At 53.4% G+C, this 13,099-nt stretch overlaps 1 protein-coding gene across 2 annotated transcripts in view; it reads left to right on the top strand.

The window, feature by feature from the left end:
• The first annotated feature begins 2,054 nt into the window (after positions 1–2,054).
• Positions 2,055–13,099, top strand: part of CTIF (cap binding complex dependent translation initiation factor) — a 144,028-nt gene continuing 132,983 nt past the window's right edge. For both annotated transcript variants that reach the window (XM_066568949.1, XM_066568948.1), the window contains exon 1: positions 2,055–2,126. The gene's annotated coding sequence lies outside the window, so the exon portion shown is untranslated. The remainder of the gene's footprint in view (positions 2,127–13,099) is intronic.

Genomic DNA, 13,099 nt, shown 5'->3' with positions numbered 1-13,099 from the left:
TCATTAACGTGATCCATTTATCCGGGTAAGTGTGACGGTAGAACCAGACAGGGAGAAACAAAGAATCCGTGGTTAGAAATAAAGTTAACCTCTCAAATACAACCCAGACCAAAAGAAAAGGGGCATGATTGTTGAGTGGGTGTTTTTGAGAGCCTGGTGTGGTAAGCAGAAAGTGGTTTAAATTGCTTGTAGGAACATTTCTGGGTGGCTTTGAGCACCAGAGTTGAAGGGATCCAGTGGACTAGAGAGATGTTTAAAAGGTGCTTAAATTACAGTTTTCACATTTCTTGTCTCAGAATTTTGTGTGTTTATATAGAAACACTTGGTTTATCTGCCATGCACAGAGATCTTGGCAAGCTTGAGAAATGGGCCTGTGCAAACCTCATGAAATTAAGCATGGCCAAATGCAAGGTCCTCCGTGTGGGTTAGAGCAATCCCAGGCACAAACACAGACTGGCTGGAGAATGGATTGAGGGAGCAGGCCTGGGAAAAGGGAGAAGGTGCTGTGGGTGAGAGCTGACCTGCCCCAGCCTGAACCCCCCTTGCGCTGGGGTGAGCCCCAGCGTGGGCAGCAGGGCAGGGGAGATCCTGCCCCTGTGCCCCTGGGCTCAGGTGAGAGCCCACCTGCAGAGCTGCCCCAGCCCTGGCTCCAGCAGCACAAGGAGCTGGAGCTGCTGCAGCCAGTGCAGAGGAGGCCACGGAGCTGCTGCCAGGGCTGGAGCCCCTCTGCTCTGGAGCCAGCCTGGCACAGCTGGGGCTGTTGAGCTGCACAAGAGAAGCTCCAGGGACACCTCAGAGCCCCTGCCAGGGCCTCCAGGGGCTCCGGGAGAGCTGCCCAGGGACTGGGGACAAGGCCTGCAGGGACAGCACCCAGGCAATGGCTCCCACTGCCAGAGGGCAGGCACAGATTTTGGGCTCTTGGCAATTAGGAATTGCTGGCTGGGAGGGTGGGCAGGCCCTGGCCCAGGGTGTCCAGAGCAGCTGTGGCTGCCCCTGGATCCCTGGCAGTGTCCCAGGCCAGGCTGGATGGGGCTTGGAGCAGCCTGGCACAGTGGAAGGTGTCCCTGCCCATGGCAGGGGGTGGGACTGGATGATCTTAAGGTCCTTCCCACCCAAAGCGTTCTGTGAGTCTGTGAAACACTTGCAGTCTCCTTCTCTTCAGCCCAGTTTGACCCCTGCTCCTTGAAGCCCAGCTGGATGCTGCTTTGTCCTGAGGAGACCATTGCAGCTCTGAACTGAATCCCGATGGATGCAGGTGAGGACACGCGAGTCAGTGTTTATTCCTGGCGCTGTCTTGGGTGGGTTAACACTGCCCCAAAGGCTGCTCTGAGCCTGGCTGGTCTCTCACCAGCCCCGCAGGGTTTGGGTCTCGGTGGCTGAGGGTCCCAGGGTTTGGGCATCTGGGAGTTCCCCGCCAGATCCCCGGCGTGCAGGACACGGGGGTCCCCGGTCACATCCCGGGGCTGTGGGATCAAGAGGTTCCTGTCAGGCCCCCGAAGGGGTGGATGCGGGGATCTCTGTGAGGGCCCGGGGTGTGGGACCAGCAGATCCCCGCGGGGTGAGGAGTGCGGGGGGTCCCTGTCAGATTCCGGAGTCCCAGATCGGGGGAGTCCTCCCTGTCAGATCCCCGGGGTGCGGGACTCCCGGATCTCAGTCACTTCCCGGGATTGCAGGGTCCGGGCGGTCCCGGTCAAAGCCCGGCTTGCGGGATGTGGGAGTCTCCCTCGGAGCCCGGCGGTGCAAGAGGCGGGAGGTCGCTGTCAGATCCCGGGGGTGGGAGGGTCCGGGGGGTCCCTGCCGGATCCCGAGGTTGCGGGGTCCGGGAAGTTCCCGTCAGAGGCGCGGGGCTGCGGCACTCGGGGTGTCCCCGTCCGCTGCCCGCCGTGCGGCCCCCCCGCGGCGGGCAGGCCGCAGCCCCGGACTACATCTCCCGTCAGGGCCGGCGCGGGCCGCGGGCGGAGCGCGGCGCGTCACTGCCCGCCGCCCCGGCCCGTCCCTCTGCCGAGCCGGAGCCGGAGCCGGAGCGTCCTCCCGGGCGGCGCCCCCGGAGCCCCCCGCGCCCCCCGCGCCCCGCGCCGCGCCCATGACCCCCTCAGCGGGGCACTGACCGCGCCCGGCCCCGCACGGTAAGCGTGGCCCGGGGGGGACGTGACACAGCACCGGCCGGGGGGGAGCGAAGGGGGGCAGCGGGGGGAGCGCATCCCGGCTTTTGTCTCCCTCGGAAAGACGCGAACCCCGCGGGGGGGTGGGGGTCGTGCCGCCGATGGAGCCGGTTTCTGGGCAGGTCTCGGTGCTGGCGGTGTCGCGGCGGCCTCGCCCCGGGGGGGTCCCCCCCGCTCGGTGACAGCCCGTGCGTGGCCGTGGGGCCCCCCCGGGATGCGGCGCTCCCGGCGGAGAGCTCCGGGGCTGGGTTCGGGTGCGCTCCCCGCCTCTGGAAGCTTCCCGGCCGCTCCGTATGGCCGGAGAAGGGCAGGGCTGCCCCCCAGCCCCGCCCCGGGCGAGCCCCCCGTGGGCAGAAGCGCGGGGAGCCTATCGCGTCCCCGCCGCAGCAGCCGCGGCCATCGGCGGCCCCGCGGCGGCAGAGCCGGCGGCAGAGCCCGCACAGCGGCACCGCCGCACAAAGGTGCCCGCCGAGCATCCCCGCGGGCTCCCCTGGGATGGTCCCGGCTGGGATCGGCGCCCACCCTGCGGGAGGAGCGGCCCCCGGGCTGGGTCCGGGTGTAGCGAGCGAGGAGGGCTCGCCAGAGACCCGGTTTTGTTGTCGTTTTACGGTTATCGTTTTCCTGCAGAGTCACTCTGGCTGCACGTGGTCTCGGGGGCCGTGGTGGGTGACAGTAGGGGACAACAGATGCTGTGGCAGCGGAGCAGCCGGCAGTCGTGGGATGTTTTTTTGCCGCAGCTGCCCCCAGAAATGCTGGACGCTGGGGGCACAGTTGCTAGGTGTCACTGGCCTCCCCGTGCCTCAAAACTCAGTCCTTGGAGTGGTTTTTCCATAGAATGAAACTGAGGTTCACCTCCCGGGGCTTCTCTGGAAAGGGTGAGATTCCCACCCGTGAGATCCCACAGTGGACGAAGCAGCAATGCCTTTAGGTTGGAAAGGGGCAGGTGCTGTTTCTCAGTGCCCCAGAACCTGGGTGCTTCCTTCAAATGGGCCATTTTCACGTGCCCCTGGGTGCCACGTTCATTCCTTCTCCAGCAATCTACCCTGCTCTTTCTCCACCACTGAGGCAGGTATGGGATGAAGCTTAAAATCACAGCTTCATTAACAGAAATTGAAGAGATGGGAGGAAGCAGAAGACAGACTGAGCTTCCACATTGTTTCTTTCAGTACAAGGATGCCAAAATAAGACCAGATCATTTGATAGTCCCTTCTCTACAAAACCTAGGAAGGCTTTTTGATGGTGGACCACCATCTGAGCATCCACACTGTGGCAGAGGGGTGCCACACAGGATGGAGGAGAGACCCTCCCACTCTGCTTATGATTTATGTGACCTTGACTAGCAAATATTCACACCTTGTCTCCAGTGAGTGGAAACAGCCATTCTGTTGTGTCCACCAACATTATTTTTCCCTGTGAGTCTCCTAAAGGCTTTTCTCTGCCATTGCTGAGCCCAAGGTTCAAGAGCAAAATCTTGTGCTGCATTTTATCCCCTCAAGCCTTGGGTAAGATTTGTAGGCTGTGGTTGCCCTGCACTGAGTGTGTTGTCTTTGGCACAGACGAGCAGTGGCTGTTTCGGGAAGCTCAGGCTGTGCATTTTTTTTTTTTTTATCATTTCTAAGACCTCAGGTTGCTTTTAAAGCAGAGGAGCTGCAGTTGGATGCTGCTGCAGGTGAAGGTGATGCAGGGAAGCAACTTGTCTTAGGTGATCTGGGGGGTGAAGCCCAGCACCTAGCTACATGAAAGACTGGAGAGAATTTGTGGAGATGAACTGAACTCCAGCCCTGCCTTTGTGATGCCATTTGGAAGAGGGCTGAGGTACCTGAGGGGATTGGCTGGGTTTGTTCCCGTGGCTGAGTCAGCCTGATCCACAAATGGCGTGGGAATGGTCTATGGAGGGTTCCTGAGAGCCATGAAAAATGTAATGCAAAGCATGGATACAGGCTTGATGGATGTTAGCCCTGCATCCAATCTGTGGAAGGGAGGATGGTGGGATGCTGGGCTTTATCTCCACAAGTCTCTTCTTCAGCACTTGATTTTGAATGAGGATAACAATACTCTTTTTCCTCTCTGGAGTACCTCATGTTGGGGTGAACTGCATGGTTCAGTTAATTCTGTGATCTCCTGGTGAGGACAAATTTTGCTGTGTTGACTCTCCCCTCCTTTCCCAATTTGTGTCTCTCTCTCTCCCGTTTCTCCTTGCAGCCATCCTTGCTCTCGCTTGGTTTTTCCCCAGAAGGAGGGGTCTGAAATTGTGGTAGTTGTCACTAGTTGAGATTTTACCCACAGGTCTCTGCAAAGCAGCAAGAAAACCCCTCTGAACCTAATTTGATTTCATGTTCTTACTGCTCAGTTGAGTCTTTGGGGTCCTGTGTATTTGTGAGGAGCTGTAGCTAAAAGTATAGCAAGACCCTGTGTTTTCTGTGGAAGCTGGGGGCAGCTTTTTCAGAGGTGTTTGAGGCACATGTAACATTCTTCCATTATGTTCTGATGGAGTAGTTAAATATCATCAATGATTGCACTGTTTTTCACTTTGGCAGAAGTGTTAAGACATTTATGTTACACCATTGTTAAGTTTCAGAGCTAACAGTTTGCTGCTCTGTTTGGGCTACGATCAGGTTGGGGAAAGGACTGCAGAAGATTGGAAGTGTTGAGGCTTCTGGTTGAGTAATCTCCATAAATGCCTCGGGATGTTGTGAAACTCCTCGGAGAAGGGGCAGTTCTGCCACTTGAGGATAATTAGCAGATTACTGTGTCCTCTGAAATGAAGGGCTACTGTAGCCAACCAATCATCCTCTGTTTGTTTGAGACTCTGGCTATTTTATTTTTATTTATTTATTTATATACATTTTTGCATATATATGTATGTATTCACTTACAACGTAGATGCCTTGCCGGTGATCCTGAGAGAAGTGTGTTTCCCCCTCAGTTCAGACTGAAATGGGAGCAACATTGGATGTTCTTAAAACTTTGCTGCGTTTAAGCTTCCCTGCTGAAATGAGAGGTTTTGTTTCTTTCACGTCTGCCTTGAGCTGTGCCATGGTCAGTCTTGGCTTGCTGGATTTTGCATTGTCATTGTCATTCTGAAGTGCAGAGGTAGCTCAACAGTGGCCAGGAATGGGAGGTGGTGCCTCTATCGTGGATGGATTGCAGAAAACTTGCGATGGAAAATCAATAGATTTGAGACTTTTCTGCTTTGAGTTAGCTCTTGGAGAGTCCTCTCAGGCAGTCTATGGGACACTGAGATTTTAGGCACCCCAGGATGGTTGGGAGCAGCCTTGTGCTCACTCCAGAAAGGGCACTGCTCCTGTCTCCTGTCCTGCACACACAACCCTCAGCCTCCTTGTCCCCGAGGCATGTAGCAGTTGTGGTCCAGGAGAAGAAGAACTTGGTTTCTGAGGTGGTGGGAGAACCTGTGGTGACAGAGCCAAACCTCTGCCTGTGCCATCTCTGCAGGACCAGTCCTGCCACACCTGTCGGCCAGGAACCTGCTGCAGGTGTATTTCATAACGTGAAGACATTTATCGAGGGCGTCTCCTCTGTGGCAGCTGGCTCAGCTTCATCTCCTTCCCCAGCCCGGCTGCATCCATGCCGGGGGTGTGGTGGTGGTGGAAAACATCTGCATTTCCACCAGGACGGGAAGGGATATGGGTGGGGTAGCATGGATGTGGTGAGGCTGTCCCTGGGATGGAGAGCAGGGCTGGGTGGCTCTGTGGTGTCCCCATCCCCTGGTGTCACAGTGCCTGGGTGACCTGAGGATGCACGTGGCTTCTTATTTCTCTCCTGGGGTTGGAATGGGTCTGCTGGGTTTGCATGGCCAGGTTTTAGTAAGAGGGGGAGCTACCAGGGTCCAGCCAGCTCCAGGACAGATCCCAAGGCCAAGCCCATCAGGAATGATTGTGACATCTCTGGGATAACAGATTTAAGAAGAAAATGAAATGGTTGCCAGTCACTGGCAGTTGTAATTGTGGCCAGAGAGGAGTGGGGTGAGAACAGGTGAGAGGAACAACTCTGCAGACACCAAGCTCAGGACAGGAGGAGGGGCAGGAGCTGCTCCAGGCACCAGAGCTGAGATTCCCCTGCAGCCCTCGGAGGGTGCAGGGATGCAGAGATGCACCTGCAGCCCCTGGAGGAGCCCACGCCAGAGCAGGGAATGCCTGAGAGAGGCTGTGATCCCTGGGAAGCCCATGCTGGAACAGGGTCCTGGCAGGGATATGCTGATCTGTGGAAACAGGAGCTCATGCTAGGGCAGGTGCACTGGGAGGACTTATGACCCCAGGGGGGAGCCCATGCTGGAGCAGCCTGTCCCTGAAGGACTGCACCCCATGGAAGAGTGATCCATGTTGCAGCAGATCATGGAGAATTGTTGCCCATGGGATGGACTCACACTGGAGAAGTTCATGTAGAACTGTCTCCTGTGGGAGGGACCCCACACTGGAGCAGGGGAAGGACTCTGACTTCTCTCCCTCTGACTTCTCTCCCTGAGCAGTGTCAGGAACATCTTGTTCTGAGCTGGTCATAACCCTCATTCCTGTCTCCCTGCAGCACTGAGGGAGGAGGTAGAGCTGGGAAGGAGGGAGGGGTGAGGGTAAGGTGTTGTAAAGATTTATTTTAGTTGTCATTATCCTGCTCTTATTCTGTTGTTAATAGATTCAATTAATATTGCAAATTCAAGTCCGTTTTGCCCATGATGGGATTTGGTGAGGGATCTCTCACAGTCCTTATCTCAAATCATCACCCTCTTGCTCTATTTTCTCTCCCCTGTCCAGCTGTGGAGGGGAGTGAGAGATCTGCTTTGCTGATTGCCTGGATTCCAGCCAAGGTCAACCCACTGCAATTTGCCTTAATTAAAAAAAAAAACAAAACAAAAAAACAAACCAAAAACAACGAACTTCTCCCTCCTTTGGGAGCAGGCTCAGCTGTCTGGGACTGGTTTGTACAGGCTGTTCCACTCTGGAGAGGCTTCACCACCCCTGGAGCCTGCCCTGCACCAGAGCAGAAGCTACTTGGGAGACACACAGCTGCCACCAGCTTGCTTGCCCAGGCACCTGCAATGCAATTGCAATTACCAGGGTTCATAATTAGTTCTGAAAAATGCTTTTGAACTCTTGAAGTCCTGCAGGAGCTGTGTTGCTTGGCTGGCATTCACCAGGACCTTGGGAGAAGCTGGTGTTCACAACCAAGCTGTTGCCAGTTGTGTTAGGTGGCTGCTGGCTTGGGACACGAGTAGTTGGGTTGGCATGGGAGGAGTGTCTTGGGAGGCTGTGGCACAGAAGGATCCCTCACATCAGCTGTGCCATACCATATGTTGGGGATCTCACCCCAGAAACCCCCCAAATTACTGTTGGGATGGTCTGCTGCCAGGTGATAGGGCAAGAGGCAATGACTTTAAGCTGAAAGGTGGTAGATTTGGGTTGGATGTTAGGAGAAAACTCTTCTCAGTCAGGGTGCTGAGACCCTGGCCCAGGGTGCCCAGAGAAGCTGTGGCTGCCCCTGGATCCCTGGAAATGTCCAAGGCCAGGTTGGACAGGGCTTGGAGCAGCCTGGGATAGTGGAAGGTGTCCCTGCCCATGGCAGGGGGTAGAACCAGATGGTCTTTAAGGTGTCTTCCAACCCAAACCATTCTGGGATTCTGTGTTTCCGTGAAATAAGCAGTTGTGACCCTGAGTTTTTCACATAATTTGATTAAATCTCACAAGTCTATCTGTGCTACCACAGTGCTTTTGAGCTACAACAGAAATGCCCTGCAGGTGTTTCAGGAGTCTTGGCTGTCCCCAGCTTTGAGCACCTCTCTTGTGAAGCCAAAGCTTTGTGAGTGACATGGAGCTGGTTTTGGGTGGAGCAGCCTTGGGTGAGCCTGGGGCTGGGGCAGCTTCGCAGAGGCTGGGCTCACCTGTGGCTGTGAGCTGCTCCTCCTCATATGTGGTCCATGGGGATGTCATTTTGGGGCCAGCAGCTTCTGCAGGTATCCTTGAAGGATGGCAGTGTCTGCAGAAACACTCCTTGGTGTTTGTTAGTCAGGGATTTTTGTGGGAGTTAAACTGGAGTAAATTTTAAAGGGTGTTTTCATCCTGTATAGAAGTGTGTGCTCCAGTCACTGGCAGGTGTGTGGTGTAGTCTAGGTCCAGCCAGCCAGCCCAAAGCAGTAGTCTGGAATCATGGAATCATCATCTAAAAATCATGGAATCAGAATCACTAAGGTTAGAAAATACTTCTAAGAGCACCAAATCCAATCGTCAGTCCAGTACCACCATGTTCACTACCATGTTCACTACCAAACCGTGTCCTCAAGTGCCACATCCACATGCTTTTGGAGCACTTCTTGGAATGGGGACTCCACCACTGCCCTGGGCAGCCTGTGCCAGTGCCTGACCATCCTTTCAGTGGATAACTTTTTCCCAATACCCAATTTCAACTTCCCCTGGTGCAGCTTGAGCCCTTGTCCTCCGTCATGTCACTTATCACCTGGAAGACTTGTCTGGCCCCCACCTGGCTTCACCCTCCTGTCAGGGAATTTTGGAGAGTGAGGATGTCCCTTCTGAGCCTCCTTTTCTCCAGGCTAAATGCTGGTTTGTTTTTGGGTGCTGCATTTCCCTGTATTACCCATCCAGAAGCAAATCCCCTGGGGCTAGAGGACTCCTGGGCGCCGTGTCCAACTGCAGTGAAGCCAGGGAGCATTTTAATAACATGTCATCAAAAATACCATGTTATGTGTCTCAGCAAGAGAAGAAAAGGAAGCAGGAAGGGTTGTGGTTGTGCTGTGATTGTCAGCTGGAGGTTAATAACAATGTTTTGTGTTTAAGAAGGTGTTTGCTTTGCACAGCGAGAGGAGAGAGGAGTGTATGCCTGAACCCACGGGAATTGTATTCCCTTAAATCAGGGCATATCGTTGATCCAGGGAATGTTTCTTCCCAGCCAGACAATCACCTTGGAGTTGTCTTTGATTTTATTTTCTTTTGGCTTAGGAAGCTGGGCTGGTGATTGTGAAATTTGCAGCAGTAATTTTTGCAGCAGGAGGTTTTACAGGAGGATATGGAGGCTCGGGGGGTGCTTTGGGAAATGATTTCTGTATTTTTCTTGCCATGTGCACCTTCATCCTTGTGAGTGAGGAGATGAACCAGGTGAAGTTTTCAGGGTCCTGGCTGTGATGTCTGCAGACGCCTTTAAAGGAAGAGGAGGCCACAGGTGTGGATGAAGGCTGTGCTGAGGTGGTGGACAGTTTTCTCTCCCAGCTTTTTCCTGTTCTTTTGAGATCAGCAGTTTCTCACACCCTGACAGCAGCTCTGCAATGAAACACACACTTCTGGAAAGCTCTTGTGGTGGATGCTGAGTTTTCCATCTCTCCCTGCATCCCTGCTCTGTCCATCCCTGTGCTAGCCAGGAACAGGCAGATGAGTGTTTTTCCTGCCTTTGCAGGTGCTCAGAGCAGCATCAGTCATGGGCAGGACATCACAGCCCCGTGGGGTGTCAGCAGAGCCGCAGCATCCCTCCCTGCCAGGATGCTCTTAGTGCCAAGATTCACCTCAGGGCATTGGTCCTCTCCCCATCCTGCATTTTGGAGCATCTGCAGAGCACACATTGTTTTTCTCAAAATTGATTTTGAGAAAAAGCACTTGCTTCACTTTTTTTTTTGATAGATATATTTTTGTCACATAGGGTGAAAGATTCATTTATCGACTGCAGTCACTTTGAAGCTTCTCCCCTGTTTTTATGCCTGCTTTTTTTTTTTTTCCAATGAGCAGAAATGAGGCTTATGCACTCAGACTAACTGTCACTTGCTATTCCTCCAAAACCTTTTTTAATATCTAATATCAGCCAAATTTGACAGAGGAGGGCATATTTTGGAGATAAGAACTTACAGGCTGTAAGAAAGAGGGTAGAAAAGGGAAATGTAAATTCTTTCTTGTCTTCAAGGAGAGGCTGCATGAGTCGTAAACTTAAATAATGTCTGTCTGGGTGCAAGCAGGTTGGTTAATTCTTAAGTAAATTACCTTAGTAATTCACTACAATTCATTTAAGGAAATAAACCAAATCATTTTCATCATGGGAAAGGAGGAGTTGGCTGTAGGGATGCTGCCAGGGAGGGTGTGCTGGGATGATGCTAGAAAACTTTTAAAGGTCCCTCCCTACCCAAACCATCTCCTCTCTCCTCTCCTCTCCTCTCCTCTCCTCTCCTCTCCTCTCCTCTCCTCTCCTCTCCTCTCCTCTCCTCTCCTCTCCTCTCCTCTCCTCTCCTCTCCTCTCCTCTCCTCTCCTCTCCTCTCCTCTCCTCTCCTCTCCTCTCCTCTCCTCTCCTCTCCTCTCCTCTCCTCTCCTCTCCTCTCCTCTCCTCTCCTCTCCTCTCCTCTCCTCTCCTCTCCTCATCAGGTGTTATACTATGACTGCTCCTGATAGTGATGTTCCACATGTTATCATCTACAAGCTCACACAGTCCTTGCAGGCTGAGGTGTGGGTAAATTCTGCCCCAGAAGCTTGCTCAGACACTTGCCAGGCTCAGCACAGTTTCCCATCAGGACTGAGGTCATGGCTGGGAGCATCGCCTGGAGAAGATAAGGCAGCATTGCAGTGGCTTTTCAGCATCAGCCATGGTCCATGAGCTTGCCTTGGAGCTGGAGATGCTGTTAAAAGTGATTAGTGAGCTTCCAGTTCCCAGAGGAACCAGGGATGATGGTGTTCTGCCCCTCGCTGCTGTTGTTCCCATTACAGCTGCAGCAGGAGGCTGCCTCTTCTGTCCCTCTCCCTTCTGCTGTCACTATGTGCACTTTGATTTTTGGTTTTTTTAAACTTTTTTTTTTTTTTTTTTTTTTTTTTTTTTTACACCGGGAATTCTCTTCCTTTTTTGTCAGCTCAGAGAATGATTTTCCTTACGCTCTTCTCTATTCAGGGCTGTGGGGGAGGAAGTGACTCAGCCTTTCCCCCCACTCTGATTTGCAGAGTCATCCCTTGCTGGCTTTGCGAGTTTTTCCTTGAGCACCTCCAGTTACGCTGGCTTCATTCAGCAGGAGCACTCCCGCCTCATTCCGGCAGGGAAGGGCACGGTGGGGAAGGATGAGCCCTCAGCAGGATCTTTTCCTGTGCCAAGAGCAGAGTGAAGCAGCGAGCAGGCCGTGCTGCCAGACCTGTGGCAGCTCCAGGTCTTCTGTCTGCTCCTCGTCCGTGCGGACATCTGTGGAGGAAGGGCCAGCCAAATGGAATTTCAAGGGCTGGCCTGGTCATACTGTAAAAAAATGATGGAATGTGATGTCATGGGCTCTTCCCAGGAGGGGAGGTGGCTCAGGCTGTGCTGCTGGCACTGCTGGAGGATGCCCTGCAAGCCTGGGTGATGGTGGGCGGGGTGAGGGTGGGTGATGGATGGGTGGTGACACGGCTCCATGCAGGACTGCTGCCAGCTTGCCTTTCATGGCAGGGCTGAAACGGCTGCTAAATACCAGGGAGGACACACTGCCTGCTCTGCTCTCCACAGGGCTTTCAGACACTGCTGCTCTGCAAGGAAGCCAATAAATCATCTGCCACTCTAAGTGATACCAGGCATTCTGGTGTCCCGTGTATAAAAAACAAGTGCATTAGTTTTGGGTTAATTATTCTTCTACTCTGAAAGCCAGCATAGCTCTGCTTGTTTCTAAAGGGCAGAAGGGAAAATAAAAAGGAGATGAAACTCCCAAGCCCCCTAGAATCTTACCACTCTGCTCCCAAATCAGATACTCAAACCCTAACAGCAATTTTGATCTGCTGGGGGAATTCCAGCATGCATCACTTACTGCTTTGCTTTATAACACAAGGAAGTCTGGCATCAAAAATGAATATTTGTGTGGTGGTGAGGGTGGTGCTGGGAAGGACAAAGGTGGTCATCATCTAGAAATACTCCAGTAACCTCTCTTGGGTTTAGACTTGCTTGTGTTCATCTATCTTTTTTCTCCTCTTTTAAGAAGTCCAGCCACATCAAGAACCTGTCCTCACAGCATCCTGTGCTCTGCCTTAGGCCATATTAGCTGCCTTCTGAACATCTCCGTCTATTGATTAAAGCATTAGGAGGAATGTCAGCTTGGAAGCAATGGGTTTGATTAGCCAATTATTTTAACAAAAAAAGAGGTGAGCTTTGATTAAAAGTACAGAGGGAACTGTAGTAAGTCTTTTTTAATGTGCTGGAAGGGAGGTCAGAGCACATAACCAAATGAGAGCATTGGTCAGGATGTTAATGAGGGGAGTTTGGAAGCTGAAGGTCAACACTGTGCATGACATCTTCTGCATGACCTAGGAATATGGAAAATTATTTGTGTATATTTAGTGGGGGCTGCTGGTTTTTGTCTAGTGAACTGTAGGGAGTGCAGGCACTTCATGGTTGCATGAGGCACACAGGAAACGGTTGAGTCTGTAGGATGCTATTCTTGTGTGAAGGTTGGGTTTAACTTGGATCAGTCACTCAGTGGAGTAATTACATCCCGAAGTACTCAATGAATTCAGAGGATCATACAGTCGTGGAATGGTTTAGGTGGGAAGCACCTTAATATCATCCAGTTCGATTCCCTGCCATGGGCAAGGACAACTTCCCAGGTTGCTCCAAGTCCCATCCAACCTGGCCATGGGCACTGCCAGGGATCCAGGGGCAGCCACAGCTGCTCTGGGCACCCTGGGCCAGGGCCTGCCCACCCTCCCAGCCAGCAATTCCTAATTGCCAAGAGCCCAAAATCTGTGCCTGCCCTCTGGCAGTGGGAGCCATTGCCTGGGTGCTGTCCCTGCAGGCCTTGTCCCCAGTCCCTGGGCAGCTCTGCTGGAGCCCCTGGAGGCCCTGGCAGGGGCTCTGAGGTGTCCCTGGAGCTTCTCTTGTGCAGCCCAACAGCCCCAGCTGTGCCAGGCTGGCTCCAGAGCAGAGGGGCTCCAGCCCTGGCAGCAGCTCCGTGGCCTCCTCTGCACTGGCTGCAGCAGCTCCAGCTCCTTGTGCT

The sequence above is a fragment of the Molothrus aeneus genome, chromosome Z (genome assembly GCF_037042795.1).
Source record: "Molothrus aeneus isolate 106 chromosome Z, BPBGC_Maene_1.0, whole genome shotgun sequence".
Classification (NCBI taxonomy): domain Eukaryota; kingdom Metazoa; phylum Chordata; class Aves; order Passeriformes; family Icteridae; genus Molothrus; species Molothrus aeneus.
This window is presented reverse-complemented; position numbering and strand designations above follow the sequence as displayed.